Below are 27,716 nucleotides of genomic sequence, written 5' to 3'. Positions count from 1 at the left end.
TATCCTTTAGTAATGGAAAATATTGTGGAACACTTGACTCTTCTCATGTCTATCACCTGTACTGGTTCTTATATTGTTAATGGGCAAGGTTGGGTAGAAGGCATCTAATAGGCTTGCTTAACCAGGGTATCTTGGTTGAGCACCGGTCATGATCCCCGAGGTCAGGGCATGACATCAAAACACAAGATTCGGACCAAAACCCGATTACCCATTTACCCCCAAGCCTAGTTATGTGATTTGTTTCGAAATCTGACCTCAATTTGAGGTCTACAACAACAAAAACAACAACAACAACAATAACAACAACAAACCCAATTGTTTCCCATGAGTGGGGTGTAGGGAGGGTAAGATGTACGCAGCCTTACCCATAGTGAAAATCAAGAAGATCCATAATGCAGCAATTTCTCCGCTCAATTTGTGGTCTAAATCTCAATTTTTCAAAATGCCTAATTTTTACCTAAAACCCCTAGTTTCTACTATGAAATTCATATATTAAGGTTAAACATCAATGGGTGATTAGGGAAATACATCAAAACTAGTTAAAATTTACTAACCAATGAAATCGGGATGAAAATCTCCTCAAAATCCTCTCTAATTCAAGATCTAGCTTTCAAAAATGTTGTTGAATGCAATAATCATGACTTTCAGCTTTTAAAATAGTTGGGCATTAGGCGTCCTTCGCGTTCGCGAAGCACCTGACACATTTGCGACGAACACAGGCTTTTTGGCCTTCACGTTCACGAAGTTTTCATTGCATTTGTGAAGGCTTCTTCCCAGCAAAGCCTCCACGTTCCTGGCACATGGTTCGTGTTAGCAATGAAGAGCCTATATCCCTCCCCCAGACTATCCCCAACACTATGCATTCATGAGTGGCCGGCCACATTCGCGAAGGTCAGTCCCTCAAAGACTTCGCCTTCGTAATCCTACCCTCGCGTCCGCGTAGAAAAACAAGCCCCAACCATACTTTTACCCTTCGCAATCACGTGAGTGGCGCGATCATGTGAGTGGCTTTGCAATCGCGAAGCACTGGACACCAGATGAAAACTAGCAGTTCCACATAACTAAGAATAGTCTGAAACTCACCGGAGTCACTCGGGCTCCAAACCGAACATGCACACAAGTTTAATAACATCATAAAACTTTGCTCGCTAATCAATAAAACAACATCAAATAACAAGAATCGATCATCAAAACTCAAGATTTCAACCTAAAAACTCATTTTTCACAATCTTTCACAAAAAGCATCGAAACTCGCTCGGGTCACTCCGGACCCCAACCAAATGTGAGTACAAGTCCAAAAATAACATATGAACCTACCGGAATCGTCAAAATACTGATCTGAGGTTATTTACGAAGAGTATTGACCGTGGTGAAGTCAAGTTGCTTTTAAAGCTAAAAATCACATTTTCTTGAAAATTTCACGTAAAAACTTTCGGAAAAACAATCCGGACCATGCACTCAAGTCATATAACATCTAATGAATCTGTGAGAGGTTTCAGAACATACAAATAAGGGCTAATACTCCAAACGACTTGTCAGGTCATCACATTGATCTCCATCTCTAAAAGAAATGTACATCCTCGAACGGACAGAGAAAAGTACATGGACTGGTAAAAAAGCGGGGGTATGTACTCCACGTATTGGACTCACATTTCTACATAGCCTCCTCAGTCGGCTGAACTCTCCATTGCAATTTCACAGAAGGAAAACTGTTGGATCTCAACTTTCGAACCAGCCGATCTAGAATAGCCACCAGCTCCTCCTTATTAGCCAAACTCTCATTAAGCTGAACAGTGCTGACGTCCAAAAAATGTTGCATGTCCTCATGGAACTTTTGAATCTTGGAACTATGGAATACCGGATGAACCCCTACTAGAATCACAGAAAAAATCAGTGCCTAACAATCTAGCCTCTCCGGGCTCAAACCATCCAATCGACGAACGACATCGTCTCCCATATAAGGCCTCATACGGAGCCATCTGGATGCACAACTGATAGCTGTTGTGGTAGGAAAACTCTGCGAGCAGTAGAAATGGATCCAATGAACCTCCACAATCCATAACACTGGCGTATAACATGTCCTACAAAATGTGAATAGTGCGCTCGGAATGTCTGTCTGTCTGAGGATAAGACGGGTTACTCAGCTCGACCCGTATGCCCAACTCACGCTGCACGACTCTCAAAATATGTGATGTGAACTGCGTTCCTCGGTCCTAAATGATGGAAATGGGCATGTCGTGCAGATGGATAATTTACTGAATGTAAATCTGAGCCAATCGCTTTGAACAATAGGAAGTCACCACCACAATAACACAGACTTGATCATATTTCCTCAAAGACCGTGGTAATCCTACCACAAAATCCATAGTGATGCGCTCCCTCTTCCACTCCGGTATCTCCAATATGGGAGTCAAACCACTCGGTTTTTGATGCTCGTATTTCACCTGTTGACAATTCAAACACCGATATACATAAGCAACAATATCTTTCTTCATTCTTCGCCACCAATATTGTTATTTCAAGTCACGATACATCTTCATGACACTTGGGTACATGGAATAGCGAGAATATGACCCTCCTCAAGGATAGACTTTTTTAATCCATCAACATTTGGAACACAAATTCGGCCCTAAAGCCACATAACCCCTTATCACCAATCACAACATCCTTAGAACCACCCCGGCCCATTACATCGTGTCCATCAACACCAACAAGTGAGGATAATCAAACTGGTGAGCCTTGATACACTCCAACAACGAAGACTACTCCACGTCATAAGTAAGAACCCGGCTAGGCAACGAAACATCTAATATCACAAATGGATTAGCCAAGTCCTGAACATCCAAAGCTAGTGGAATCTTCACTACCGGTAAATATGCCAAACTACCAATGCTCTCATCCTTCCTACTCAATGCATCGGCCACTACATTGGCCTTCCACAGATGATATAATATGGTAATATCATAGTCTTTTAGCAACTCTAACCAACTCCACTACCGAAAATTAAGGTCTTTCTACTTGAAAAGGGGCTGGAGACCCGATTGTCGGTATACACCTCACGGGGAACGCCGTATATATAGTACCTCCAAATCTTCAGCACGTGAGCGATGGCTGGCAACTCTAAATCGCGCACATGGTAATTCTTCTCATGAACCTTCAATTGTCAAGATGCGTAGGCAATTACCCTACCATCCTGCATCAATACCGTGCCAAACCCAACACGCGATGCATCACAATATACGATGTAAGATCCTAAACATGTAGGCAATACCAATATTGGGGCTATAGTCAATGCAGGCTTGAGATTCTGAAAGTTCAACACACACTCCTCGAGCCATTTGAAAAGAGCACCTATTTATGTCAACTTGGTCAATGGGGCTGAGATAGATGAAAACCCTTCAACGAACTGGCGATAATAACCGGCCAAACTCAAGAAGCTCTGAATCTCTTTGGCTAAAGTAGGTCTAGGCTAATTCTGAACTGCCTCACTCCTCTCAGGATCCACCTATACCCTCGGAAGATACGACGTGGCCCAAAAAGGCAACCGAGTCCAATTAAAACTCACACTTTAAAAACTTGGCATAGAATTGACGATCCCTCAAAGTTTAATGTACGATCTGATGATTCCCTTCATGGTCATCTCGACTGTGGGAGTAGACCAAAATATCATCAGTGAAGATGATCACAAAAGAATCTAGATAGGGCTTCAACACCCTATTAATGAAATCCATAGAGGCTGTTGGAGCATTAGTCAAGCCAAATGGCATCACTAAGAACTCATAGTAACCATACTGAGTCCGAAAAACTATCTTAGGGACATCCGATGCCTTAATCTTCAACTGATGGTAGCCAGATCTCAAGTCAATCTTGGAAAACGCATTGGCGCCTTAAGTTGGTCAAATAAGTTATCAATCCTGAGCAACAGATACTTATTCTTGATAATGACTTTGTTCAGCTGCTGATATTCTATACACATCCTCATTGTCCCATCATTCTTCTTCAAAAGAAACACTGGTGCACCCCAAGGCAAGACACTCGGTCTCATGAATCCCTTATCAAGCAAATCTTGCAACTACTCCTTCGATTCTTTAACCTCAACTGTGGCCATTCATTATAGTGTGGTAGAAATGGGCTGAGTGCTCAAAACAAGGTCAATGTAGAAGTTGATATCTTTATCGGGTCGCTTCCCTAGTAAATCTGTAGGAAACACCTCTGAAAACTCGCACACAATTGGTACTGAATCCAAGGAAGGAACTTTCGCACTAGGATCACGGATATAGACCAAATATGTCAGACACCCTTTTTCTACCATACACCGAGCCTTTACATATAAAATGACCCTGCTAATAGAATGGTAAGGAGTCCCTCTCCACTCTAATCAAGCAAACTCCATCATGGCTAAGTAACAATCTTGGCGTGATAGTCAAAATAGCATGATAAGATGACAACCAATCCATGCCAAATATCACGTCAAAATCCACCATATCAAGAAGTAGAAGGTCTACCATAGTCTCACAGCTCCCAATAGTGACCAAACAAGCACGATATACTTGGTCTACCATAATAAAATCTCTAACTGGCATAGATGCATAAACAGGAACACTCAAATAAAACTGATGCATCTCTATGGAAAACTAGAACAATACTTGTGATGACCGCATCAGACGGTTCTACCTTAGGTATAGTTGGAGATGCATAGTGTTGTGCCCTATTTTGCACTAGTCAAAACAAGATTCAACTTATGATTTTTTTGTTTTTGATAAAAGAGAGTCGCCACCTAAAATATAAAAGTATACTAGGGTACTTACTTAATTACTAAGTCATATTCGTTATAAGTCTGCTAACTGGTGAGATTATGGGTAAGGGTTCTTGTTCTTCTAAGTGAAAAGTATTAGGCACCCCTTAAAATCTACCCGAGGCAGCTCCATAGGACTTAGACTAGATTTAGGATCAATTATTTATACTATGCCTTAATCAGGGTTTGACAGACATGGCTTAACATATATTAGGACATAATTCTTACAAAAGATAGGTGTAACTTAAAAGGGGTATGAATTATAGAGAAAATAGCGTTATTGTATATATACTTGAAAAAGCCTTTTGAAAAGAGATATAAAGATGTTTATACTTAAAAAGCATGTGAGAAGTAACTAACTTGTTTTTAAGGTATGGAGGTGTATATTACTCTACTGAAATGGGATAAGCCTAAGATATACCTTGATTTGAAGACTTGAAGAAAGATCATTTTATTGAAAATCCTCTAGGGCGATAGTACTTCATATTTTATGAAAACTCTTATTTGCCTCTTTGATGGCAAAGCTTGCGATTCAGACCTAATTTTTCTTTGGCAAGTGTGCTGATGTGTTTTGCTAAGTTTGGGTTTCAAAATCTTGTTAAGAAAAGTAAGTGAGCGAAAACATAATATGATATAGCCAAATGTAATTAGCGAAATGGGGATTAATAATTACCTAATTCTTTTTAGTTTTATGTTTTTTATGGCTTGCCTAAGTTTTATACGATATTAAAGAATAATATAAAGTATGTAATTTAGTATATGAGTATTAGTATAAAGGCATAACAAAATGAAACAAGGCAGTGAACTAACTAGCGAAGCAGTAGACAATAATAAAGGAGTTGAAGGAAAGAGGACTGGACTCTTGAAATTGTGCCTCAGAAGGCAGGCCTAGTAGTAAAGGGAAGTCAACAACTGACTTCAGGCTTCAAAAATACAACAAGACTGGGCTTGGACCTGAGTTCTTTAGGAACTCGACAGGGCCAAATAAATATACATGCCCAAAAGAAGGAGAAGGTCATTAGATATATGTTCTACACATTCATCCATGTATGAAACATACACAGGAAACTAGAGCAAAAATGCAACAAACTATCAATATTCAAACACTTATGAGAAAATTACACTATATGGTGGTTATACATGAAAAATAATTTAAATTGAAAACTTTTCGTTTTCATTAAACACTAAACCCGTAAAGAACCAAAAGTGTCAATAAATTAAGGGGCTAAAGAGAGAGTTCTAATCAAGGTCAATGCCCCTTTTGAATCCCCCGGCACTTCAAAGTTCACAAGGGACTCAAGACCCAGGGCAATGCTTGTGCCGAGGAGAGAAGCCCAACCTATAGTCAAACTCCACTCCCAAATACCCCTAACCACTAACGACTCATTTTTCCCTATGGGTTAAATGCCAAAGAGGCCCTTTCAATGTAAGCTAAATACCATAATACCCCCACCGTAAAAGTATAATTTCCCTCCTAACAGAAGGATACAAAAACAACTTTATTCTATAACCACATTTCTAATTTCACATGAAGGATACACATATTAAATAAGTCAGATACACATTGAGGAAAAAAGAACACTAAGTTTTACTGCGAAGGATCTAAATACTTGGGATCATATTCAAAGGAATAGGTAAGGAAGACACAACTTAGATATGCAACAAGCAGGAACAGATACTTCTGCCTTGGCAAACTAGCTGTGGGTTGATTTAATTAAGTCATACAATCAACACATGTATAGATTAATGATGCTACTTGAGACCTTCAAAAAGCACCAGTAAAGGTTCAGACAAACAGTTACAACTAGCAACTTTTAGAGATGATGTTAGAGATATCAGAAACATGATCAAAACTCTTATTATGACTATAGATTCACAGATTTGAACATAAAATTCTTAAGGTGCGCAACATGATCACATTCATAATAGTATTAACTTTAAACAAACTATTATGTTCCGGCAGTATCAAAGTAGAAATTCTCATAAGGTTTAAGGATCGGATTTAGTTCATGGCAGCAAGGAGAGGACTAAGTACAGTTTAAAGCAAAAGTATGGCATAAGGAATCCAAACATGAAAACATTTAAAATTAGCTATACACATATACTTTAATGATATTACAAAGGCAGGATAAGCTTTACCTATTATAGAATTATATCAGCAATGCCATAAAAAGAGGGAGTTATAGAGAAGGGAAGGATTATACTAAACAGGTTTAACTCAAGTGTATAGGCTAAAATTAGTATCTGGATATGAAGCAATCATGTTTAACAGTTATCACTCAATTATAACAAGAATGACTATGCCATGTTATTATGAAACTCAACTTGATAATAGACGAATGTAAGTTTCACAAAGTCAGCAATGTCACAAAGGAATTTTAAGACAGAAAAGGTAATGTACCAAATAAATTTATCTAAACCACATAACTAAAGGCTTTATTTAGACATGAGAAAAGTTATGTCAAACTTGAAGATAACCATAACTATGTTTGTTTTATGAAATACGGCTTGATAACAACAGTATACAAAAGGGTCACTGAAGTTAATAAGAGTTCACCCAAACAACACTGCTTCATATGGGTACAACCAACAGTTAGATTTGAGTACAAGATTGTCACAATGACAACTCAGAAGCTTTTCTCATGATTAACAAATATTGACATAGAGAAGGAAAGCATTTAAACACTTAGATTTTTTCATGTTTTAGTTAAAATGTGAAGATGTAAACTATGAACTTCCAAATTTTGTCCTAATTAGGATTATCAAACAGTGATCTTGACTACAGAGCAATAAAATGTTGGAAAATAGTGTATGGAGATAAAGATCACAATAAAGGTTACAATAGATCTATTGACATAAAATTTAAAATTTATGACAAGCATGGAAGTCATTAAAGCAGATCAAGGAATTTTAATCATATTGGTTGTCTGAAAGTCATCAAGGTTACATACAGTTCAATCAACACCATTTAAAGATACTTAGGAGCATAACAAATGATCACACATAAACAACATCTTATCCCAAACTAAAAAATATATTTTTAGTGCCAGTAACAGACATTATAAACTAATCCAATTAGAAGACATCATCAAGTTCATAGCATTCGAGTATGTTAATTAAAACAGAGGAGGGTGAAGGTATACTAACCTTCTCTAGGGAAACAAACCAAAGAAGGATTTATCTTAATTTATTAAGACCCACTACTTCAAGATCGAACAATGAAAGTACTCAGAAACGTAAAAAAGAAATCAGTAAGAAACCCTAGGTTTTTGAAATCTCGGAATTACTCTAAGATAGTTGTTGGTCGTTTTTCTCTGTTAGGTTGTTCGTAGATGAGAACATTAAAGGCCCTATTTATAGTGACATTAAGGCTCTAGGGTTTCAACAAATATAAAATAACAGTGGAAAGTGACGAAAGATGCTAATAGTAGGATTGAGCTAAATCTGAAAGACACAGAGGAAAAAACGTTTAGAGATTTACCTGAGAAGAGAGAAGCTAATTGATGAGGTGCGAGGGACTGCTAGTCAGAACCTTAATACCCAGAGGTCATTGCATTTGACCTTTGGGTCCAGACTCACCTTTGATATGAAAAGACAGAGGAGGAGGTCTGGCGAGTTGAAGTTTCACCATTTGGTATGATTTCTTCAAATAGGGCTATTGAAATTGAATGGAGAAATAGGAAAGAAATAATGATCTTCTTAGTGCAGAGGCATAACGAATGGCCATGCATGCCATGGATTTTGAAAAGCCACAGTCGATTTGAAGTTTCATCTCCAGGTTAGGGTTTTCGAATTTGGGGCTTTGAGTTTCAAAGGCGAAATGAGTAAGGATTCAGCGAGAATCTTGGGTAATCAAGGCAGAAAGAACGCTTTCTAGGTGATTTTAGACCTTGCACGAATTTGTTCAAGTTTTTCTTGACTGATTAGGGTAATGGTAGTTGAGAAAATAGAGAGAAAAATGGAAAGGAGGCGACTAGGTCTTTGAGTGAATGATTAGAGTTTAGGGGAATAGGGGTTGGTCTCCTAGGTTAAAGTTGGGAGATAGAACCTAGGCCGTTGGATCATTAGATCAATGACACTGATAAATCAGGGATTAAAGATTTTTGTGCAGGAATTTCGGTGTCCGTTAGATTATAATATTTTGGACGGTGGGGATTAGATAACTAGGGAGGGTGTTTAAAAATCAACAAAAAATTGGAGATTGAATGTGAGCATTTGATCAGATGGACCAGCGTGAGGGAGGGTGATGTGGCACGTGGTGATTGGTGTAAAGGTGATGGCAAGGATTGCCAAAATATAATGAGATGGGGTGTTTGGACTGGGTCAGATCCGTTTGGGCTTGGCATTTGGGCTGGAAATAATTTAAGAGATGACCACTTTGCCTTTTAATTGAGAATTGCAATTGTGGCCTTTTGTCTTTTAATCCTTTTTTGAAATTAATTTAAATAAACTTAACAATTTTTAATAAAAATGTAGTAAAATTATAACTACTAATTATTTTAATTAATTATTTGTAAAAATACTTTATTTTCTAAATTGTAACACTTATTTCGAATTTCTAGCATAGTAGTCTAATTAACTCGAAATTAAAGAGTAATTCATTAAATTAACTATATAGGCATTTGTGATGCATTTAAAAGTTATTTCAATAATCTTAAAATAGTGAGTATATATGTAATTATATAATATTAATACTACGTGATTAACTTTTAAACTAATACTTAATTCATTTGTTAAAATAGGTATTTATTGATAGAAAATACTTTTAAAAATATTTATTGTAAATTATTAAGTATAAGTAAATTAATTTTAAAAGGGAGGGTCAAAATTAGCCGTCAACAGCTGTCCTTCTTTGACTGGAGACGATGAAAGAGTTTTCGGGCAATGAAATTAAATCAAAGCCAATTTTGTCCTGACTTTAGGCATGCATTGAAGGAGTGGCATAAAGATTATGAGTTGCAGGATTGAGTTAAGGAAAATTTTGGAAGAATTTTGGAGAGATTGGGGCCAAATTCTAGCTTTGAATTGCTTACATACCTTGGGCTTAGTGAGTATAAAGCCTCTTGTAGTTCTGGAGTAAAGACTTTTGAGGAAGCGATACTCACAAGAATTGCCCCAGTATCGTATTATGACTATACGGCGAGAGGAGGATTGGGCTCTCGTGATAGCTTGAAGTTTGCAGCTTGATTTTTTGAAAATTTTGAGTTTCATTGTTTGCCTTGAACTTGAATCCTTGCCCTGCTAATGGGTTTTCTGTACCCATAGCATAGTTGTTTGGTTTGCTTCTTAGAAAATTTTCACGCTGCGATATTTGTTCCTACAAAACAAATGAAATACATGTATACAAATATATTGTAATACAGAATATATTAAGATGCGATGTAAATGATGTAGTAATGATGATGCATGGTTGTCGGCAAGCCGTTATTTGGGATCGGGATAATTGGATACTTGATTTTGACTCGATTTGGTAGCCAGGCTGTGTACCGTTTTGCAGCTGTCGGAGCATTTGAAAATTATCTTTGCTTGTTAGGAGAGCTTGATTTATAGAGTGCGTCTCCGCTTGTTGGGAGAGCTTTGCACTAAGTAGTGTCTCCGCTTGTTCGGAGAGCTTGTAGATTGCGTCTCCTCCTATTGGGTGAACTTAGCACTGAGAAATGTAAAGTAATCTCCGCTTGGGAGTAATTGACTAAACCATAATCATGCCTAAAGTTGCATGACTAAAACGTCAAAACATTCAAAGTAATAACAATTAAAATAAAAGCATGCCCAAGAGACATACTTGAGTGCGAAGCTAAGTTACGACCATCGATTGGCGTAACATCAGTGATGAAGTTTGCGACTGTCTATTCTGGCATCCGTTGTGACGGAGCGGCGATGCAGATTGCTATGTTGGCGGAGTTTTCAGTTTTTTATATACAGTGCTCCGATTGGAGAAGGCGACGTTCGATTTGTACAGGGCGCTCTAATTCATTGAGCTGGCGGTTTTCTATATGCAGTACTTCAATTGGTGAAGCTGACAACTCGTTTGTATAGAGTTCTCGACGGTCCGTTTTGTACAAGGCGCTCCGATTGTTTTGAGCTGGCGATTTGCTATGTACAAATTTTTCCTTATCAGTTGTCTGACTCCGAGGTACCTGCAAATGATTTAGAGGTTAGCTTTAGTTGTACCAGAAAAATTCAAGTAACAAAGAAAGAGAGATAATCTTAAACAAGTGGTGGATGCGTCATTTTTCACAGTGTGGTCTTAGTGCTCGCTTACTCCCTATTGACTCGGCACTCAAAGAAAAATTCTTAGTGGGGGGCGTTGGTTCGTGTTGACCGCAGTGTTGGTTTATCACGGCCTATAATATGATTGATCTGTGAAGTTTGGTAGATGGAACAATTTATTGTATATATATTTTATTTTAGAAAATATTTTGAAAATACTTTGATTTGTAAGACAAATGTCGTCGTTCCGGATTATGACATGTAACGAAAGGTTCCCCCCATGTGAGCGTATCCTCTTGAGAACCTTATCTTGTTGATGTCGATCTTCCGTGACGCTTCTGACAATGCAACTTCTTGCCGTAACGACTGCATCCTAATTCGAACTAATGCATTACAAGGCTTTCCTAAGGTTATGACCGAACCCTTTCAGGTTGCCTACACATCCAAAATGGAATCAGGTCTTAACTTAGTTCATCGATTATGATAAAATATGATGAAGATGATCGATCCTGACTCAGGCAACCTACGTATCCAAATGGAATCAGGTCAAAGTGTAGTTCGATTACAACAAATGAAAAATTATGAGATTAAGAATAAAAGTGGACGAGTCTATCTTAGACCGCCAACGTATTCAAATGTAACCAGGCCAGAACGTAGTTCAATTACAAAAGATGACTGAATCCGATGAGGATTGGCTACGTATTCCTTTTTGAGGAAATCAAGTCAGCTTAGTTCCCGAGTAACATACAAAAGTGATATTTGGTTTTTCTATTACAAGAGAAAGCGGGGACAGAATCCAAACCATTCATGGGTTGCCTACGTATCCCTCTATGGGAAGTCAGGTTGAACGTAGTTTTGTTAAAACAAAACCTAACTCTAATTATCTTCAAACATAGTATCTCTTGATTGCGTCTGAGTTGATGGGCTTCGTGTTGACTCTTCCATACATTTTTACCAAGATTAGAGCTCCACCCAACAGTGCTCGGTGAACCACGTAAGGACTTTGTCAATTTGGTGCGAACATTCCTTTGGCTTCTTCTTAGTGGGGAAATATTTTCTTCTAGACCAACTACCCCGGTGTGAACTGCTGAGGTTTCACTCTCTTGTTAAATGTACTGGCCATCTTGTTCTTGTATAGCTGACCATGACATACTGCATTCGTTCTTTTCTCATCGATGAGAATGAGTTGCTCATATCTGACCCGTATCAATTATGTGTCATCTAATATTTCCTCTTGAATGACCCTTAAAGACATTATTTCGACCTCTGCGAGTATCACATCTTTAGTGTTGTATACCAACATGTGCGGTGTTTCCCCAGTGGATGTTCCCATGGTGATCCGATAAACCAGTAAGGAGAAAGGTAGTTTCTCATGTCATTGCCGGTGATTGTTCACTATCTTCCGTAGAATTCTCTTGATATTCTTGTTGGCTGCCACGACTGCCCCATTCATTTGTGGTCTGTAGGCTGTGGAATTATGGTGGACGATTCTGAACACCTCGCAGATTTCTCTCATAAGTTCTTTGTTGAGGTTAGCGGCATTGTCAGTGATGATAGACTCTAGTATTTCAAATCTGCAGACAATATTATTCCAGAAGTAACCTGCCACTACCTTCTTCGTGACGACCTTGTAAGTAGCCGCTTCGACCCATTTGGTGAAATAGTCGATATCTACTAAGATGAAACAATGTCCATTTGATGCGGCGGGCTCTATAGGTCCAATTACATCCATGCCCAAGCGGCAAATAACTAGGGTGAACCCATTATGTTTAACTCATTTTGAGGATAATTTGTTGTTTAGCAAGCTTTCCTGGAGGCATCGACTTCTGGAAGATGTACTTGAGAGGATCGAGCAGAGATATCAAATGTGTAGTGTATGCTGACATATAATGCCTTAGTTTCTAGGTAATCCAATTCAGACCACAACAAGTGTGTTCTATAAAAGTGTACTTGACTTTGCATGGCGTGAACTTCTTACTTAAGTAGTAGATGGCCTGCTCCTTTCTCCCAGTTTTGTCATGCTGCCCCAACACACAGCCAAAGGCATTATTCAAGACTGACAAATATAGTAAAAATGGCTTCCCTGGTTTGGGTGGAACCAGCAATGGTGGATTTGATATACACTCCTTGATTCTGTCGAAGGATTTTTGGCACTATTCTGTTCATTTTGTTGTAGCATCCTTTTTCAGCAACTTGAAAATGGGTTCACAGACTACCGTGGACTGGGTTATGAAGCAACTGATATAAATCAATCTACTCAGAAAATTCATCACATCTTTCTTACTCTTGGGTGGTGACAATTCCTGAATGGCCTTGTATTTTGATGGATCCAACTCTATCTCTTTCTACTTACAATGATGCCCAACAGTTTCCCAGTGAGTTTGACTTCAAACTATACCTTCACAGGCGTTCGAAGAATTTCCTCAACTCGTCAAAGTGCTCTGAACTCTTTTGAGACTTTATGATAACTTCATCCCCATACAGTTCAATCTTCTTATGAATCATTTCATGAAAAAGGGTCTTTATGGCCCTCATATAGGTGGCACCGACATTCTTGAGACCGAACGACATGACTATATAATAGCAAACTCGCCAAGGTGTGGTGAAGGTCGTCTTCTCTACATCTTCCTTATGAATCAAGATTTGGTTGTACCCAATGAAACAGTCCACAAACGACTGTAGTTCATGCTTCACGCAGTTGTCGATGAGGATGTGGATATTTTGCATAAGGAAATCGTCCTTTGGACTAGCTTTGTTGAGATCTCGGTAATTCACATATATCCTGATCTTGCCGTCTTTCTTGTGTACTAGGACGATATTTGCCAACTAGCTTGGATAGTTGGTGACCCACATTTGCTTCTATCTGTGTGGTCACTTCATCTTTTATCCTTAGACTTAAATCAGGTTTGAATTTTTTGGGTTTCTGCTTGACCGGCGGTCTGGTAGGATCGGTGGACCGTCTATGCGAGACAATGCCGGTGCTTAATCCCGGCATGTCATCATAGGACGATGCGAACACATCGATGCACTGTCGGAGGAGCTCTAATAGTTTTTCCTTCTACTCGGATTCTAGGTGAATGCTGATTCTGGATTCCTTCGCGTCCTCTTCACTTCCAAGGTTGACCACTTCTGTTTATTTAAGGTTGGGCTTTTTCTGACTCTCCAACTACTCGATCTCCCATGGGAGATTGGCAGGCATCATGCTCTCGTCATATTCCTCGTAATTTGGGTCATTGCACTCGACGGTTTTGTTACATGTCATAATCGCTAAACGCGGGTGTTTAGCATTTTGATTACTAAAAAGAAAAGCTAAGTATAAATTAAGCGGTAAATGAAGTTGCAATATTTGAGAAAATGATTCTTTTTTATTTCATCAAAAGAGGAACGTCTTAAGTGTTCAAAAGAGGAAAATGAGAAAAAGGTACAGACACGGTGCAGACCTTACAGTTCCATACTACCAAGACTCCCGGTGAACCAAAGCCAGATCGACGGTCCAATTCCGCAGCACTTTCCCTGGTTCGGCAACCCTGATAGTCGGTGTCTTGATTTCAGTCCCTTCACAATATTTTTCAATCATATTCACGAACATCATTCCCATCCCGTCGATGATATCATCTTCTGGCACTGAATTTTGACCCGGATTTGAAACATGCTCCGGTAGAAAAATCTTTTTCCCGTAGCTACTGCTATAAACTTTCCCTTTCGGAGGTTAATATCCTATGTCGGCCCTTCCTTTCTGCCCATTATGTTCAATTGGCTTTGTGATTCCGTCCGACCTGGCCCCCAGTCATGTTACTGGCCTGTATCCATATTTAATCATCTTCCTCATAGCTATCTTGGATTTATACGGCGACTTCATTCCTAGGTTTTGTTTAATCTTTTCCATTTCGATAGTCTGCATGATTTTCACTGCATGGAAAGCAACTATGTCTAGCCCTTCAATGAACAGAACAACATATCCAAATAAGCGGAGTGACCCCACTCTCCATGAATCATGATCTCCTGAAATCCCCACTCAAATTTCATGTATTAGTGTAAAGTTATCACAACCCGAACCTGGGGGGCGAGACCGGCACCCGGTGCCTCACCTATCCTTGCGTACCAACTTGAGACTAAAGGAATCTGAAAATATAATGTAATACTTTGGCCATGGGCCACATTGCAAGACAATTTGAGAAGCAAAATATTAAACTGAATGGATACCACAGCTGACTAAACATCAATATAACGTTGGGCCGGCAAGGCCGTCATAACTACTACAGCTGACAAACCAACAAAATATACATACAAGGCTTACAAGCCCATCATACTGCACTAACTGACAGGATATGTCTACAAGCCTCTACTGATGGATATATTGTGATCAGAATAGGGTCCCAACCTACTCATATCATATATACATATATACACAAGATGTACATAGAGCTCTAGACCCGACAACTTCGAAGGGCATGGAGCTTACCGATCAAGCTAAACTTGGGAAACACCTAATAAGGAGGTCTACCCGTATGTCTGTCTGAACCTGCATGCATGAAATGCGGCACACCCAGAAAAGGGACGTCGGTATGAAATAATGTACCAAGCATGTAAGGCTATATACTGAAAGCTGAAACTGAACTAATAATATAATAACTGAAAGTAACTGGAAGTCAAAGATAATCTGAAGATATGCTCACCTGCTGATACTGACTCAGTTATCTCAATATAGTAAGTAAAATAACTGCCCGGCCTTATAAGGCTCAGTATATATAACTGCTCTGCGGTAGTAGGCTCACTCATAGGTGCTTGGCCATACTATGCTCTGTATCTCGGCCATGCTAGGCTTGCTCATAGGCGCTCGGCCATAGTTGGCTTGGTATATAACTTACCATCTGATCAGATGTTGCCCAATAGGGGCGTGTCCATCGATTATAGCTCGATGGTAATGAAAATACTGTAATATTGTATATATAGGCTCTCTGCTCTCTTGAATGGAAGAAGACAATACTCAATTAAATATGAAGTCCTGATAAGGAAAATACTGTAATTAATGAGACTAGGATAATGTATATAAATTCGAGAGTATGAACTCCTCTTTAAGCCTTGTTATCAAACACATGTAATTACGAGATCATGCTAAATTGAAGGAAGGGCTTAGCCTTAACATACCTGAGATGGTTCTTTTGACAATCCCTCTAGTACACGTCAATTGCGGCAACATGTAATCGGCAAGATCGGAGTAGGGAAGAATTCTTATAATATTCTTGGGAAAGATTGCACCGTACTCCCTTAAAATTTCAACACCTCACGTTGTTAAGGTGCTAAGAGATCTTGTTTTGAATTTTGTTTTAGGAACATTACGTTATTAAGATGCAAACTTTTTGTTTTAATTTGTTGAAGCCTTCATCTCTCACGTTATAAAGACATCAACATCTCACTTACTAAAGTAGGAAGATCTCTTATAATTTTGTGGGTTGTGGGCCCCACTTATGCATGACTTGGCCACCAATAATTCCTCTAATTTTGCCACCTTTCAATGTGACTTAAGAGTAACTTAAACGATCATATGTTGCTGCCACGTTGGGGCTTCTTAAGCTTATCCACTCATTTTCTTAATTAACTAGTTAATTCCCCACTAATTCAATAATTACTCAATTATCCATGTAATTAAGAATTATCTCAAATTACTTAAAATATTACTCGCTTTTAACACACTTTGTACACTTTACTCTTATGGTCGTGTGGTATCTTGTATGGCACTAGTCCATAAATACCGGGTATTATAGCTCGGACCGTATTTTATCCCAAATTATCAAATTTCAACGAAACTCATTTTCTTCGATTTGCTTACCCTCTCACCTTCACGTATTTACTTATCCCTTGTTTGAAATAGCATAATACTTATAATCCCAAAATAATCTCATTCCCGAGCTTACGTCGATTACCTTACGGTGAAACTTTAACGTACAAAAATGTGGGATGTAACATCTCATTTCCGAGCTTTCATCAATTTATTTATGGCGTACTTTGACGTACAAAACAATATGGGGTGTAACATTATTTCCCCCTTTGGAACATTCGTCCTCGAATGTTGACTGATGCACTTATCATTTTCAAAACCCATAGCTCTTGCGAATACTTTAATATTCTCCTTGCCATTTAGGCAACTGTTCTTTGAATAAATCCAAAGGCTAGGGCATTCCCCCCTTTAAGCCTCTTTCTCACACCACAACTTGTTTTCGGAATCCTTCTAATCTCGTAATTGTTGCTACCTTCTATCATGCAGCCTGCACGACTCTAACTTTGTATATGCGCCTATGCGACTCTTCTCTTCTCTTTCCTCCAGCTTTTAGCTAATCTTTAGGCTTCACTTTGTGTTCATATATAAAATTATGTCAAACTGTTCCTATGGGCATCATCAGCTTTACATCATCTAAGTAGGCCATACTATACCATAATTCTTACTTCGATTTATCGTTACTGAGGTCTACTACCAAAGTCTCGGTTACTCTTGTTGCTTATCCTATATGCATAAAGCTAAGTATTTTAATGCTTCTTCATTACTATTTATCTTAAGACTGATGGCCTAATCTTATCTCGTACTTTGCAGCTTTTACCCATCCACTGTTGATTTACCTCAATGTTGATCTACAATCTTCCATTGATAACTTGAAACTTCTTACGTAATATTTTGTCACGCCCTGAACCTGGGGGGTGATACTATACTTTTATAACCATATTTCATAGCATCCCAATGTGATTTTCCTCATGTGAGTATTTTAAACATGTACAATTCATGAAATCATTACTCAATCGAACGCCCAAACGTCATCCTTCATTTATCACAATTACACCCTCATTCTACTACCAGGGCAGCATTCCATCTCTTCTAAATGCTACTAGTCTTAGACTCCTTTGAGTTTACTTAGGCTATATTGAGCTTTCTATAACTTAGAGACATCATTAGCTCCTTTGTTTTCATGGGCTTAATCCTGAGGACTTATCCATTCTCATCACCTTCTCACTCGTCCTTTCTTATCCTAACTCCTGCCTTCCTAAAACCTTGTCGCTTTACCATACTTTAGCTTGTGACCTACACATATCTATTTATACTACTCGCAACCTTCCTTCAACTTGCTTGCACCATAGATTTCCTCGTGTTATTCTGGAACATCAAGTGAGACATCACATCGTCTATAACTCTTCTTTACTCTTTTAACTAGACCTCTCGATACATAGAAACCATAGGCCGAAAAATATGCCACTGACGATGCCGTTATCATTCCTGGATACTGAGTCTCAGTGCTTCTGGCCTTCTATCTGATGTATGGACTATTCACAACCTTCTGCATTTGAGTATCTCGTACGTTGTTCACCTTTACCTTACTTACCTTAAAATCTCACCTCACATCTTTTATCTCTTTTGTGACCTTCCTTCCACATAGGTATAATTCACATCCACGACTTGAAGCTCTATTATAACACTTGCACCTCTGGTGCATACACAATGGTGGGAGCTTCATACTGACTTCTTATGAGGCTGGTACTTTTCTAACTGGCTTTATCGTAGAGCCGTTATAGAATATGGTTATTGTACTATCTCTCTTTTACCTCTGATATTAAGAGTGATTCTGTAATGTTCTAAATCATGATGTCTAAAATTTTCTAGGTCCAATAATCAGACTTCTGATTTGTTTCGTTGATATAACTCTTTGGTTTCCTATTCCTTCTGATCAGCCTTCGTGTAGGCTTAAGCTATCTTCCGATCTGTGGCTCCTAGTATTAGTTATTACTTTAGTCTTTCATAGCCATTATAGAATATCTGTGATACCATCATCTAACAATTCAATCCCTTGTCTATGATCTGGACTCAATTTATTCTTTTAGCTTATACCAGAGTCTTCTACAGCTGTATAATTGTCAACTTATAGGCTGCATGGATAATACTCCAAAATCTAAAGTGCATTCATAACGTAACTCACTCTGGATCACTGATCGAATAATTCCTTTCGTTCCTTCTCAACTTTCTTTAAATGTAAGCAATTACTTTTCCTGGTCTTTCTGCCCCCTTGTTGCGGGCATACTTAGCTTATCTTAGTTCCCATGCATGTCGGAATTTTGTGCAATTCATATGGTCTCGAATATTACTTTGATTTCATTTCCCGCTCATTAGCCACTCTAGGTGCCACTTCCTTATGGCGTGCATACAATGTTGTTGTAAGACTGTTATTACAAGACCATTTCCTCTTTTGGTCATTCTGCTTAGGTTGAACACTTCTTCCTTATTTCCTCAGCTATTCTTTCGTTGTAGTATTTAGGGAGACCTTCTAGCTCTTGTAAAGTTACAAGCTTATTACATCGTATACTCGACGGAATTTTTGATGTCCTTCCTCGCCTATAATTATCCGTAGTTACTTACCTCCACGCCCTTGAACTTGTAAGGTTGCTTCTGAGATAATATTTTGACTATCTTTCCAATGGCACTCTCTTTTATTTCTATAACACTCATACAGTACCTTTAACTATCGCAACTCCTATCTGAATATTTCTCTAGGATCATGATGTTATATCTGTGAGACTGAACTCCCCATGTTGGGGTTCACTACGTTTATCTTGCATTATCTGCTTATTTGTCTGTATCCTCTTGTCTAGCCATAACTAGGCTCTTCCTGAATCAACTACTAACTACTCGATGGCCCATTCTCATTTCAATATTCCACGTAATCTTTCTTTGGTTATTTCCTTTGTCTTAACTTACGTCTCACACTGGTTCCTTATCTATCAATAACATCTCGGGTAGGAACCCTTTCTTCCTCTCCATGACGTCGTGCTTGCATAATATTCTGGAATCATAGCATATCTATAGGATTTGAATGAGTGCAATCTCATCCCTTTCTTATTTTTATTGCATTCTTCCTTTACCATTCCATAGTTACTAGAACCACTTAATTCTGACTTAATGCCACATAAATCCATATTCCCCCTCTTTAGGGGAGTACTAACATTTAGTGGTACGATGATCTACGTATAAATGTTTTACCTCTTCATCTTTGGCGTCTTTTCACATCTTCGATGACTCGCCTAGCGGTAATCCTTCTACACCAAGGATAAAAAAATTCCTTACTCACGAGAGTGACACTTAGTGTAACTGGCACATACATTCCCTTAAACTTAATTTTGCTCACATTGCTTGCTTTAGGGAAGCGTCTTCCTGAATGACCATTCTCTGAATTTCTCATGAATCTTCTTCTGTTATCCTGTCTATTATCGCCGAAGCGCAATCTAAAATTCTCATCATGTCAATCATTCTCAAATCACTCAATCCCTAATTCATGTTTAGTTTATCTTGTTCACCAATCCATACTGATTTCTATTACTCTGGGGTCTAACCTTTCCTTCTGGTAATCACGTTAGAGTCACGAACTTATTTATCGAAATGAGGATATGACTTTATGACCTATACTCTTTTGTTGCCTTGAGGCCTGTCACCTCTCGTCTCTTCCTTTACTTGACTATAGACTCTATAATACTGTCATTTTGTTTTTTGATCTACCGTTGACATCCAGGTATCACATCTTACTCATAATACTTCATTATCTCTCTTCTTATTTCCCTGCTAATATTTTAGTCTATCACTTTATTCTGAAAATATTAACAAGACGTTCTTTTGCTTTTAGCTCCCCTTGCTCCATCCACTAACTCTTCGGGTTGCTTAATGTTCTCGCTCTACTAAGGAAGGGAGCCACACTTAGGTAATATTTATCCCTTCAAGGCTTCTAGTGCCTATCTTTCACTGCTCATATCTAGTTGTACTATTTTATAGTGCACTATCTGGGTGTCTCACAAGGAAATCTACTAGCCAATTTGCAACATCCTACGGAAAGGTCAACTAACGCAAACAATCCATCCATTATTTTGAGTTACTCTAACCCCAACCGGATCCAGATATCTGTCCTTCTCTTATACTACTTCTGTTAGCCCCCATAGGGCATAACTGAAATGGGTGTGATCAATTGTATATATCTCTGTTACTGTTGAAAGTAACTCAGAATGCTTTTATTTCTCTGCTTGAATTGTAAATACTATTAACCTTAATTAACTGGGTACCTCGTACCCGTCTTCACCTTGCTTCTTTTACTTGCTGAAACTTGTGTCTATCTTCTGATTCTCTTATTCCTTTTTACCATATGGGTGGATAGATATTCTTGCCTTAAGGCTCTTTATCAAGAAGCTTACACGTCTTAGTACACACATGGTCTGTTGAAGACCTCACATTTACTCATCATACACATGTTGCAAAAATCAAGTTCCCCTGACTCAACTCTTCCATAGTGGTATTCAATTCCTTATCAACCATCTTTTGGATGTAGGTATCGTCTTATTACGAATAAAATAGAATTTGGGAATTTGAATTCCTACGACTAAGCTCTACCACAGGATCTAGAGTAAGAAAAAGAGGGACAGTCCTAAATGCCCTGTAGCCTCCTGCTTATAAGTGTGGTGCACAGCACATCCATAAACAAAACTCTACTAGATACGGCTTGTAGACTCCGTAGGACAGAACTGCTCTGATACCACTTTTTGTCATGTCCCGAACCTGAGGGGAGAGACCGGTACCCTGTGCCTCACCTATCCTTGCATACCAACTTGCGACTAAGGGAATCTAAACATATAATGTCATACTTTGGCCATGGGCCACATTGCAAGACAATTTGCTACGCAAAATATAAAACTAAATGGATACCAAAGCTGACTAAACATCAATAAAAAGCTTGGCCGGCAAGGCCGTCATAACTATTACAGCTGACAAACCAACAAAATATACATACAAGGACTACAAGCCCAACATACTGCACTAACTGACAGGATATGTCTACAAGCCTCTACTGATGGATTTACTGTGATCGGAACACGGCCCCGACCTATTCATACCATATATACATATATACACAAGATGTACATAAAGCTCTAGACCCGATAACTCTGAAGGACATGGAGCTTACCGATCAAGGTGAACTCGTGCAACAACTAATGAGGATATCTACCCATCTGTCTGTCTGAACCTGCACGCATGAAATGTAGCGCCCCTAGAAAAGGGTCATCAGTACAAAATAATATACCGAGTATGTAAAGGAATATACTGAAAGCTGAAACTGAACTGACAATATAATAACTGAAAGTAATTGGGAGTCAAAGATAATATGAAGATATGCTCACCTGCTGATACTAACTCAGTTCTCTCAATATAGTAAGTAAAATAACTTCCCAGCCTTATAAGTCTCAGTATATATAACTGCTCTACTGTAGTAGGCTCACTCATAGGCGCTCGGCCATACTAGGATCTGTATCTCGGCCATGTTGGGCTCGCTCATAGGCGCTCGGCCATAGTAGGCTTGGAATATAACTTACCATCCGATCAGATGTTGCCCAATAAGGGCCTGTCCATCGATTATAGCTCGATGGTAATGAAAATACTGTAATTTATGAGACTAGGATAATGTATATAAATTCGGGAGTATGAACTTCTCTTTATGCCTCGTTATCAAACACATGTAATTACGAGATCATGCTAAAATGAGGAAGGGCTTAGCCTTAACATACCTAAGCCGGTTCTCGTGATAATCCCTCTAATACACGTCAATTGCGACAACATGTAATCGACAAGATCGGAGTAGGAAAGAATCCGTATGATATTCTTGAGAAAGATTACATCGTACTCCCTTAAACTTTCAACACCTCACGTTGCTAAGATGCTAATAGATCTTGTTTTGAATTTTGTTTCAACAACATTACGTTATTAAGATGCAACCTTTTTGTTTTAATTTGGTGAAGCCTTCATCTCTCACGTTATAGAGACATCAACATCTCACTTACTAACTTAGGAAGATCTCTTATAATTTTGTGGGTTGTGGGCCCCACTTATGCATGACTTGGCCACCAATAATTACTCCAATTTTGCCACCTTTCAATGTGACTTAAGAGTCACTTAAATGATCATATGTTGCTGCCACGTAGGGGCTTCTTAAGCTTATCCACTCATTTTCTTAATTAACTAGTTAATTCTTCACTAATCCAATAATTATCTAATTATCCACATAATTAAGAATTATCTCAAATTACTTAAAATGTTATTCGCTTTTAACATACTTTGTACACCTTACTATTATGGTCATGTGGTACCTTGTATGGCACTAGTCCATAAGTACCGGGTATTATAGTTTGGATCGTATTTTATCCCAAATTGTCAAATTTCAACGAAACTCATTTTCTTCGATTTGCTTACCCTCTCACCTTCACGAATTTACTTATCCCTTATTTGAAATAGCATAATACTTATAATCCAAAAGTAATCACATTTTCCGAGCTTACATTGATTAACTTATGACGAAACTTTAACGTACAAAAATGCGGGATGTAACATCTTATTTCCGAGCTTTCATCAATTTATTTATGGCGTACTTTCACATACAAAAAAATATGGGGTGTAACAAAAGTGGACGGGACGGACCCTGCCATATGTATCCAGGGCCTTCCGAACAGTAAGTTGTAGGAAGAGGAGATGTCCATTACTTGAAAAAATATGGAAAATTGAACTAGCCCGATTTGCAAGGCAAAATAAATTTCTCCAATAACATCCTTTTTGCGAACCATCAAAGGCCCTCACACTCACGTGGCTTTCCTTGAATTCCCTCAATTGAATTCCCAACACCCGTAGGGTGGAGAGCGGACAAATGTTGACTCCTGACTATCAATCGACCAACACTCGGGACACCACTTTTTCGCCACATTTGACAGTGATATGAATAGCCATTTTTTGACTTGCACCCTCTAGAGGAAGTTCGTCTCTTCTGAAAGTTATCATATTTGCTTCGACCATTTTCTCAATCGTCGTGGCCAGCACCTCGCTGGTTGTGTTACTTGGTAGACTTATCCTACTTATTACTTTCAATAAGTCATCCTTATGACTGTCGGAACTCATTAACAGATCCATGATTGATATTTGTACTGGAGTTTACTTCAGATGCTCCTCCACATAATACTCTTTATTTGACATTCTCTTCTAAAACTCGTCGGCTTCTAGTTCTGTTATGTTCCTTCTTTGAATTTGTTCTCTTCCCAAGTTCCCTCAATTGACATCTTCAGGAGCATAGCATCTCCCAGACCTAGTCATTCCATGGGCCACAGCAGAGTCTGTCATTTTGGCCTTCCCCTTTTGCTGGTATGTCTATGGAATGGTTTTGTACTCCCGACTTTCTTCGTTACGGTTCGTTGTCGCTGATAGGTTTGAACAGTCACTGTAGGCCTCACTTGTATTGTAATCATTAGAGTCGATTGAGGAGGGATCTTAGCAGCTTCTGCATTTCCTATAGTGACAATTGTTCCCTTTAAGTCATACTCTTAGTCTAATGTGATAATATTAACTCCCTGGTTTCGGTGATTTGGCAGCGGATTACGATTCATATTGGGTGGCGCCGGAGTCCATTGAATGGCTCCGCTCTTGATCAATGTTTCAATCTCATTTTTTAGTTGAAAACAATGTAGCATGCCCATGTATGTGGGAGTGGTACACGCATCTTTTAGTTGCGTCGAAATACTTGGAGGGGCTTTCAGGATTTCTTCTTTCAACTAGGTGTATCAATCCTGCTCTTCTCAATCCCTTGAACAATTGGGCCAGAGGCTCAGAAATTGGGGGTATAATTTCTAGGACCCCTCTCTTCAAAGTAGGGACAAGAGCGTAGTGCATAAGCTGGTCAATTTTGGTGAGTAGTGGTTAGGACATGAGCATATGGTCGTTGTGGGTTTGGGTTGTTGTTGGCTCGAGGATGGTTGTATTGTGGTTGAGGGTGGTAATATGGCTAGGTGTTATACACTAGAGCGTAAGTGGATAGTGGTGAATGATTGTTTAGGGAATAAGAAGTGCTTCCATGATGTCAGTTGGTTTGCTTGTATGGGACTACTATAGAGACCTCCTCTTTCGTCTTCTTCTCGCTACCGATTGATTACTATTGGATGGCCTTGCTAGCCGCTTGTAGTGCTTCCATGGATTGTACTTTACCAAATTTTATGCCCTCTTCTAAGTAATTTACCATATTGACCAGCTCGGGGAATTTTTATCCCATCATTCCCATCATCTTTTCAAAGTATATCCATTCATGAGGTCTGATGATATACTTGTTTAATTCACTGTCATCCAGCAAAGGTTGTGCCCTGGTGGCCTCTGACCTCCACCGTCATGCATATTCTTGGAATGACTTAGATGGTTTTTTTCTGCAGATTCACCAGTATGAACAGATCGGGAGTGATCTCTGTATCGAATTGAAAACGATTCATGAAATCCACCGCCATATCTTGCCAAGTTCTCCAATTTTGTGGATCTTGTCGAGTATATCAGGTGAGTGCTTCTCTCGTCAAACTTCTTAAAAAATACTTCATCCTTAGCTTCTCATTCCTCCCCATTTTGACTAACGTGTCACAATATGCCCTCAAATGTGCATAGGGATCTCCCGTCCCAGCGAAGATATCGAACTTTGGGGGTTTATACTCTGGTGGCATATCCACATACGGATAAATATAAAAATCCTCGTAGTCCAAACTTTCACTTCCTCGGGCAACTTGGAGGCTCTTCATTTGCTTTCTCAAAATTTTCAACTGCTCAGATAATGACTCTTCTTCCTTATGCCTGGCTTCCCTCTCTATTTCGGCGTATTGGTCAATATCACAAGGCACCCTGACCGTGACAGGTGTTGTAAAGGTAGGTTCAAAAATGGCATATACAGGGGGAACGTACTGCTCATAGACGGTGGCATGTGGCACAGGTATGTGCTGGTTAGTGGTAAAAATGACTCTGTCACGAGGAGGGGTGTGAGTTGCATTGGTGGTGATAGGCGGGTTTTGTGGTGTCTGAACATATTGTGGTACCTAGGGAATATGGATAGAGGGATTTGGTGGATTTGAGGGGGTTACTAGGGGGTATGACTTGAGTGGTAGGAGCTGAAGTTTGGGTGTTATTGATTTTGCGTAATGTGGAAGGGAATCGTGGTGGTTGAGGAAGTGTTGTCATTAGTGTATATATACTTGAAAAAGCCTTTTGAAAAGAGATATAAGGAAGTTTATACTTAAAAAGCATGTAAGATGGAACTTACTTATTTTTAAGGCATGGAGGTGTATATTACTCTAATAAAATGGGATAAGCCTAATATATACCTTGATTTGAAGACTTGAAGAAAGACCATTTTATTGAAAATCCTCTAGGGCGATAGTACTTTACTTTTTATGAAAACTTTGATATGCCTTTTTGATGGTAAAGCTTGCGATTTAGGCCAGATTTTTCTTTGGAAAGTGCGTTGTTGTTTTTCGCTAAGTCTGGGTTTCAAAATCTTGTTAAGAAAAGTAAGTGAGCGAAAACATTATATGATATAAAAAAGTGTCATTAGCAAAATTAAGATTAATTACTAACTAATTCTTTTAGTCCCTTGTTTTTAAGGCATGCCTAAGTTTTATACGACATTAAAGCATAAAATAAAGCCAGTAATCTAAGATATGAGTGTTGTCTACCTGTAAGGTAGAATAATAATAAAGACATAATAAAATGCAACAAGGCAGTGAACTAACTAGCGAAGTAAAAGACAATAATAAAGGAGTTTAGGGAAAGATGATTGGATTCATGAAATTGGGCATCAGAAGGCAGGCCCCACAGTAAAGGGACGGCAGCAGCTAACTTAAGGCTACAAAAATACAACAAGACTGGGCTTGGGCCTGAGTTCCTTAGGAACTCGGCAAGGCCAAATAAATATACATGCCCAAAAGAATGAGAAGTACATTAGATACATGTTCTATGCATTCAACCATGTATGAAACATATATAGATAATTGGAGCAAAAATTCAACAAACTATTAATATTTAATCACTTATGAGAAAATTATACTATCTAGTGGTTATACATGGCAAACAATTTACATTAAAAACCTTTCGTTGTCATTAAACACTAAACCCCTAAAGAACCAAAAGTGTCAATGAATTAAAGGGCTAAGGAGAGAGTTTTACTCAAGGTCGATGCCCCTTTTGAATCCCCCGACACTTCAAATTTCCCAAGGGACTCAAGGCCCAGGGCAATGCTTGAGTCGGGGAGAGCAGCCCAACCCAAAGGTAAAATCCACTCTCAAATACCTCTTACCACTAACGACTCATTTTTTCCAATGGGTTTAAATGCCAATGAGGCCCTTTCAATGTAAACTAAATACCATTATACCCCTACCGCAAAAGTAAAATTTCCCTCCTAACAGAAGGATACAAAACTAACTTTATTCTATAACCACATTTCTAATATCACATAAAGAATACCCATATTAAATAAGTCAGATACACATGGAGGGAAATAGAAGACTAAGCTTTACTGCTAGGGACTTGAATACTTCGGATCATATTCAAAGGAATAGGTAAGGAACACATAACCTAGATATGCAACAAACAAGAATAGATACTTCTCCATTGGCAGACTAGTTATGGGTTGATTAACTTAGGTCTTACCATCAACACATGTATAGATTAACAATTCTACTTGAGACCTTCTAGAAGCATTAATAAAGGTTCAGACAAACAGTTACAAATAGCAGCTCTTACAGAGGTTGTTAGAGATATCAGAACCATGATCAAAACTCTTAATATGACTATAGATTCAAATATTTGAACATGGAATTCTTAAGGTGCTCAACATATCATAACAGTATTAAC

Source organism: Nicotiana tomentosiformis, chromosome 2 (genome assembly GCF_000390325.3).
Source record: "Nicotiana tomentosiformis chromosome 2, ASM39032v3, whole genome shotgun sequence".
NCBI lineage: Eukaryota > Viridiplantae > Streptophyta > Magnoliopsida > Solanales > Solanaceae > Nicotiana > Nicotiana tomentosiformis.
This window is presented reverse-complemented; position numbering follows the sequence as displayed.